The following is a 6,816-nucleotide window of genomic DNA, read 5'->3' as shown; positions in this document are numbered from 1 at the left end:
GTCCTCTACTTGTCCATAAGCCTGTTTTCTTGAATTATCTGCCATCTCTAATGAGATTTTAGCAGCTTGCACCCCATAGATTCCCAGTTTCTCTATTACAGAGACGGGCATGAGGTTTATTCCTGAACCAAGGTCTCTTCTGAGGCAATGTCAGTTGATCCAGATCACTTAGTTCATTGGTGAACAAGGGAGGTTCATCTTCCCAAGTTTCAATACCAAATAATTTGGCATTCAGCTTCATGATTGCACCAAGAAACTTGGCAGTTTGCTTTTCAGTGACATCCTCATTCTCTTCAGAAGAGGAATACTCATCAGAGCTCATGAATGGCATAAGGAGGTTCAATGGAATCTCTATGGTCTCTAGATGAGTCTCAGATTCCTTTGGTTCCTCAGAGGGAAACTCCTTATTGATCACTGGACGTCCCAGGAGGTCTTCCCCCTTGGAATTCACGTCCTCTCCTTCCCTTACAGGTTCGGCCATGGTGCTTATGTCAATGGCCTTGCACTCTCCTTTTGGATTCTCTTCTGTATTGCTTGGGAGAGTGCTAGGAGGGATTTCAGTGATCCTTTTACTCAGCTGGCCCACTTGTGCTTCCAAATTTCTAATGGAAGACCTTGTTTCATTCATGAAACTTACAGTGGCCTTAGATAGATCAGAGACTAAGTTTGCTAAATTAGAAGTATTTTGTTCAGAGTTCTCTGTCTGTTGCTGAGTGGATGATGGAAAAGGTTTATTATTGTTAAACCTGTTTCTTCCACCATTATTAAAGCCTTGTTGAGGCCTTTGATCCTTCCATGAGAGATTTGGATGATTTCTCCATGATGGATTATAGGTATTTCCATAAGGTTCACCTAAGTAATTCACCTCTGCTATTGCAGGATTTTCAGGATCATAAGCTTCTTCTGCATAAGAAGCCTCTTGAGTACTGTTGGATGCAGCTTGCATTCCATTCAGACTCTGAGAAATCATATTGACTTGCTGAGTCAATATTTTGTTCTGAGCCAATATGGCATTCAGAGTATCAACTTCAAGAATTCCCTTCTTCATAGGCGTCCCATTACTCACAGGATTCCTCTCATAAGTGTACATGAACTGGTTATTAACAACCATGTCAATGAGTTCTTGAGCTTCTGCAGGTGTTTTCTTTAGGTGAATGGATCCACCTGCAGAAGTATCCAATGACATCTTATATAGCTCAGATAAACCATCATAGAAGATATCCAGGATGGTCCATTCTGAAAGCATGTCAGAAGGACACTTTTTTGTCAGCTGCTTGTATCTTTCCCAAGCTTCATAGAGGGATTCACCTTCTTTCTGTCTGAAGGTTTGAACATCAGCTCTAAGCTTGCTCAGCTTTTGAGGAGGAAAGAACTTGGCTAAGAAAGCCGTGACCAGCTTATCCCAAGAGTTCAGGCTGTCTTTGGGTTGAGAGTCCAACCACACTCTAGCTCTGTCTCTTACAGCAAAAGGGAAAAGCATGAGCCTGTAGACTTCAGGATCTACTCCATTAGTCTTAACAGTATCACAGATCTGCAAGAATTCAGTTAAGAACTGAAAAGGATCTTCAGATGGAAGTCCATGAAACTTGCAGTTCTGCTGCATCAGAGAAACTAGCTGAGGTTTCAGCTCAAAATTGTTCGCTCCAATGGTAGGAATGGAGATGCTTCTTCCATGTAAATTAGAATTAGGTGCAGTAAAGTCACCAAGCATTCTCCTTGCATTATTGTTGTTGGGTTCGCCTGCCATCTCCTTTACTTGTTCGAAATTTTCAATAAGATTGTCTCTGGATTGTTGTAATTTAGCTTCTCTTAGTTTTCTTTTCAAAGTCCTTTCAGGTTCTGGATCAGCTTCAACAAGAATGCCTTTTTCTTTATCCCTGCTCATAAGAAAGAGAAGAGAAAAAGAAGAGAAGAGGAATCCTCTATGTCACAGTAAAGAGGTTCCTTATTGTTAGTAGAAGAAGAGAAGAAGAAAAAAATTCGAACACAGATAGAAGAGGGGGTTCGAATTTGGTGAGTGATGTGAGGAAGAGATGTTAGTAGATGAATAAATAAAGAGAATAAGATGAGAGAGGGAGAGGATTTTCGAAAATAATTTTTTTGAAAAAGAGTTAGTGATTTTTCGAAAATAGTTTTTGAAAAAGGTTAGTAGTTTTCAAAAATTAAGATTTAAAAATTGAAATAATTAGTTAATTAAAAAGAAATTTTGAAAAAGAGGGAGATATTTTCAAAAATTGGAGAGAGAGAGTTAGTTAGGTAGTTTTGAAAAAGATAAGAAACAAACAAATAGTTAGTTAGGTAGTTGAAACAAATTTTGAAAAGATAAGAAGTTAGGAAGTTAGAAAAGATATTTTGAAATCAAATTTTTGAAAAAGATAAGATAAGAAGATATTTTTGAAAAGATATGATAGAAATTAGTTTTTGAAAAAGATTTGAATTTTAAAATCACAATTAATGACTTGATTCACAAGAAATCATAAGATATAATTCTAGAACTTAAAGTTTGAATCTTTCTTAACAAGTAAGTAACAAACTTGAAATTTTTGAATCAAAACATTAATTGTTATTGTTATTTTCGAAAATTTGATATAAAAATAAGAAAAAGATTTTTGAAAAATATTTTTAAAAATTTCGAAAATAACTAAGAAAAATGAAAAAGATTTGATTTTTGAAAAAGATTTTGAAAAAGATAAGATTTTTAAATTGAAAATTTGATTTGACTCATAAAAACAACTAGATTTTAAAAATTTTTGAAAAAGTCAACTCAATTTTCGAATTTGATGAGAGAAAAAGGGAAAGATATTTTTTTTTTTTATTTTTGAATTTTTAATGATGAGAGAGAAAAATTAAAACATCATTTTCATGTTTTTCTCTTTTATTTTTGAATCAAAACAAGGAATGCATGCAAGAACACTATGAATGTCAAGATGAACACCAAGAACACTATGAAGATCATGATGAACATCAAGATTTTTTTGAAAAATTTTTAATGCAAAGAAAACATGCAGGACACCAAACTTAGAATTCTTTAATGCTTAGACACTAAGAATCCAAGAATGCATATGAAAAACAAGAAAAGACACAAACCATGCAAATGCAAAGATCAAACAAGAAGACTTACCAAGAACAACTTGAAGATCATGAAGAACACTATAAATGCATGAATTTTTTGAAAAAAATGCAAGATGAGTATGCAATTGACACCAAACTTATAACATGACACATGACTCAAACAAGAAACACAAAAATCTTTTTTTTTTTTTTATTTTTATGATTTTTCAAAATTTTTTTTATATTTTCTTTTAATTTTTTCGAAAATCATTTTGAAAAAGAAAAATAAGGATTCCAAAATTTTTAATATGAATTCCAGGAATCTTATACTTTTTAGTCTAAAGCTCCAATCAAAGGGTCAGGCATGGCTTAATAGCCAGCCATGCTTTAGAATGGAATTACATCCATTGAGGTGATTAGTTGAAGACCAATCCGAAAGGAGTTTGAATATGGCTTTACAGCCAGCCAGGCTTCAACATGCTTCATGAAACACTAGAATTCATTCTTAAAAATTCTGAAGAAAATTATATTTTTGAAAACATTTTTTTTTTCAAAAACAAAAGAAAATTTTTTGAAAGATTTTTGAAAAATTTTTGAAAATAAAACAAAAAGAAAATTACCTAATCTGAGCAACAAGATGAACCGTCAGTTGTCCAAACTCGAACAATCCCCGGCAACGGCGCCAAAAACTTGGTGGAATAAATTGTGATTACACTTTGATTATGTAAAATTCATTGCTCTTTCTTTCCCTAGCAATGGCACCAAAAACATGATGCCAATACCATGGTTCACAACTTCGCACAACTAACCAGCAAGTGCACTGGGTCGTCCAAGTAATACCTTACGTGAGTAAGGGTCAAATCCCACGGAGATTGTTGGTATGAAGCAAGCTATGGTTACCATGTAAATCTCAGTCAGGCAGATATAAAATAGTAATGGGGTTTTCGAAATTAATTAATAAAATAAGGATAGAAATACTTATGTAACTCATTGGTGAGAATTTCAGATAAGCGTATGGAGATGCATTCGTTCCTCTGAACCTCTGCTTTCCTGCTGTCTTCATCCAATCAATCTTACTCCTTTCTATGGCTGGCTTTATGTAAGGATGTCACCGGTGCCAATGGCTACTTTCGATCTCTCTCAGGAAAATGGTCCAAATGCTCTGTCACAGCACGGCTAATCGTCTAGAGGCATCACCCTTGTCGTTGGTTGCATCCTATTCCTCTCTGTGAAAATGGTCCGATGCGCTGTCACTGCATGGCTAATCATCTTGGAGGTTCTCGATCATACATGCAAGGTTTAGACTTTCCGGACCCTCATGAATGCCGCCATCAATCTAGCTTATACCACGAAGATTCTGATTAAGAGATCTAAGAGATACTCATTCAATCTAATGTAGAACGGAAGTGGTTGTCAGGCACGCGTTCATAGGGAATGATGATGATTGTCACGTTCATCACATTCAGGTTGAAGTGTGAATGAATATCTTAGAAGCGGAACAAGTGAATTGAATAGAAAACAGTAGTACTTTGCATTAATTTTTGAGGAACAGCAGAGCTCCACACCTTAATCTATGGAGTGTAGAAACTCTACCGTTAAAAATACATAAGTGAAAGGTCCAGGCATGGCCGAATGGCCAGCCTCCAAAACGAGATCACAGGATCAAAATACAATCTAGGATGTCAAATACAATAGTAAAATGTCCTATTTATAATAAACTAGCTACTAGGGTTTACAGAAGTAAGTAATTGATACATAAATCCACTTCCGGGGTCCACTTGGTGTGTGCTTGGGCTGAGCTTGAGTGTTGCACGTGTAGAGGTTCTTCTTGGAGTTGAACGCCAGCTTTTGTGCCATTTTGGGCGTTGAACTCCACTTTGCAACTTGTTTCTGGCGCTGGACGCCAGAATTGGTTAGAGAGCTGGCGTTGAACGCCAGTTTGCGTCGTCTAAACTTGGGCAAAGTATGCACTATTATATATTGCTGGAAAGCCCTGGATGTCTACTTTCCAACGAAATTGGAAGCGCGCCATTTGAGTTCTGTAGCTCCAGAAAATCCATTTTGAGTGCAGGGAGGTCAGAATCCAACAGCATCAGCAGTCCTTCTTCAACCTCTGAATCTGATTTTTGCTCAAGTCCCTCAATTTCAGCCAGAAAATACCTGAAATCATAGAAAACACACAAACTCATAGTAAAGTCCAGAAATGTGAATTTAACATAAAAACTAATGAAAACATCCCTAAAAGTAACTAGATCCTACTAAAAACATACTAAAAACAATGCCAAAAAGCGTATAAATTATCCGCTCATCAGCTAGTAATGTGGTAAAATAAAGAACAAATGGGATTTAAAGGCTCAAAGTGGCTAACAAAGGTAATTGAATGGGTCGGGTTATTTGGGATAAGTGAGCTAAACAAATAATGGCCTCAATCATATGCAAGCATATAAATATATTAAACATTGGACATATAGGATGAAACAAATTATAGATTACAATCATAGAGAAGTAAACACACAAGAATAAAATAATTATGGTTAAATAATGTAACCATGTATAAAGGCTCAAATCTCACAAGCTGTGTGTTCTTTAGCTCAAAAACCATGTTCCGAATATAACTTCAAGCAAATTTAACACAAAAGTTTTAATTAAAATTAGTGAAATTTTGTTCTAAAAATAGGGTCTTAGAAGAAACTTATTGTCTTTTCAATCAAGTAGAACATGCATGCAACTAATCTATTACTATGCAATCTATCCTATTCTACAAAATAAAAACTAACTAAATATCCTATTTTATGGGTGTTAGGGAAGAGAAATTACCTCTGGAAGTCAGGTACTGACCGACCTCCCCATACTTAAGGCTTTGCACCGTCCTCGGTGCCATCTGTCAGGAGTAAAGGTGGGTTGGTAGCAGTATCTCCACAGTCGCGACCGTCATGGCTCCCTGTGATGGTAAAGAAAGTGGAGTCCGAGGTGTTTGAGTCTCTGTATTTTCCTTTAAGTAGCTCCTTGAGGTATGTGAATCGGCGCTTGTTACGGCGCTCTCTTAGCTTTGCTTTGTGTTCCAGCCGATCTAACCTTTCAAGTATCTGATGGAGCAGTTGATTGGTTGTATGGGCTTGTGGTGTTGAAGGAGGAATGTCTTCAGCCGGTTCAGTAGGCTGGCTTGTAGTGGCTGCTGGAGGTCTAATATATTTCCCGTTAGGGACGTACTGAGACAAGAGCTGAGACCAGGGCGGGAAAAGGTAAGTTGCCCGCAATTTGTACGTGTCCCATAGCACTCCAGATGTGTCTTGGTAGGTTCAGAGGCTGGTCTGTAAGGATGCACCATAGTAGAACGGCCATGTCTGCAGTGAAGGAGGACTCGTGGGTGATCGGAAATACGTAATGGGACATAATCTGTGCCCATACGCGAGCCTCCAAGGTAAGTGCAGAAGCCAATATTCCCTTAGGACGGGAACGATGGTATCCGTAGATCCATCTGCTGCCAGGTAGGGCGATAACTCTGAGAACAGCGTCCCATTCAAATTGGTACATCTGGCGCTTGAGTGTGGCCTCTTGAAATGCGTCCAGTCCTTTTGGAGTAGGGGGGAGATCTAAAGCACGCTGAATGGCCTCTTCTGTAATGGGAATTTGCTTCTGACGGACATAGATAGACTGCAGGGTCGGCAGGTGGAAGTTGGAGTAGAACTCGACTACCCAGGAAAGATTAACCTGCCGTGGCTGTCTCTGTAGGAAACCCCATTGTCTTCGTGCAATTTGTGGCTC

General features: G+C 37.5%; 1 non-coding gene across 1 annotated transcript; it reads left to right on the top strand.

The window, feature by feature from the left end:
- Positions 1 to 1,240: 1,240 nt before the first annotated feature.
- Positions 1,241 to 1,348, top strand: LOC148553386 (small nucleolar RNA R71). The gene has a single exon (XR_015893581.1). It is a non-coding gene; the product is annotated as a small nucleolar RNA R71 (small nucleolar RNA).
- Positions 1,349 to 6,816: the final 5,468 nt, after the last annotated feature.

The sequence above is a fragment of the Arachis ipaensis genome, chromosome B7 (genome assembly GCF_059453495.1).
Source record: "Arachis ipaensis isolate K30076 ecotype BB chromosome B7, ASM5945349v1, whole genome shotgun sequence".
Classification (NCBI taxonomy): Eukaryota; Viridiplantae; Streptophyta; class Magnoliopsida; order Fabales; family Fabaceae; genus Arachis; species Arachis ipaensis.
The sequence above is the reverse complement of the archived record's forward strand: the minus strand, read 5'-3'. Positions and strand labels throughout refer to the sequence as shown.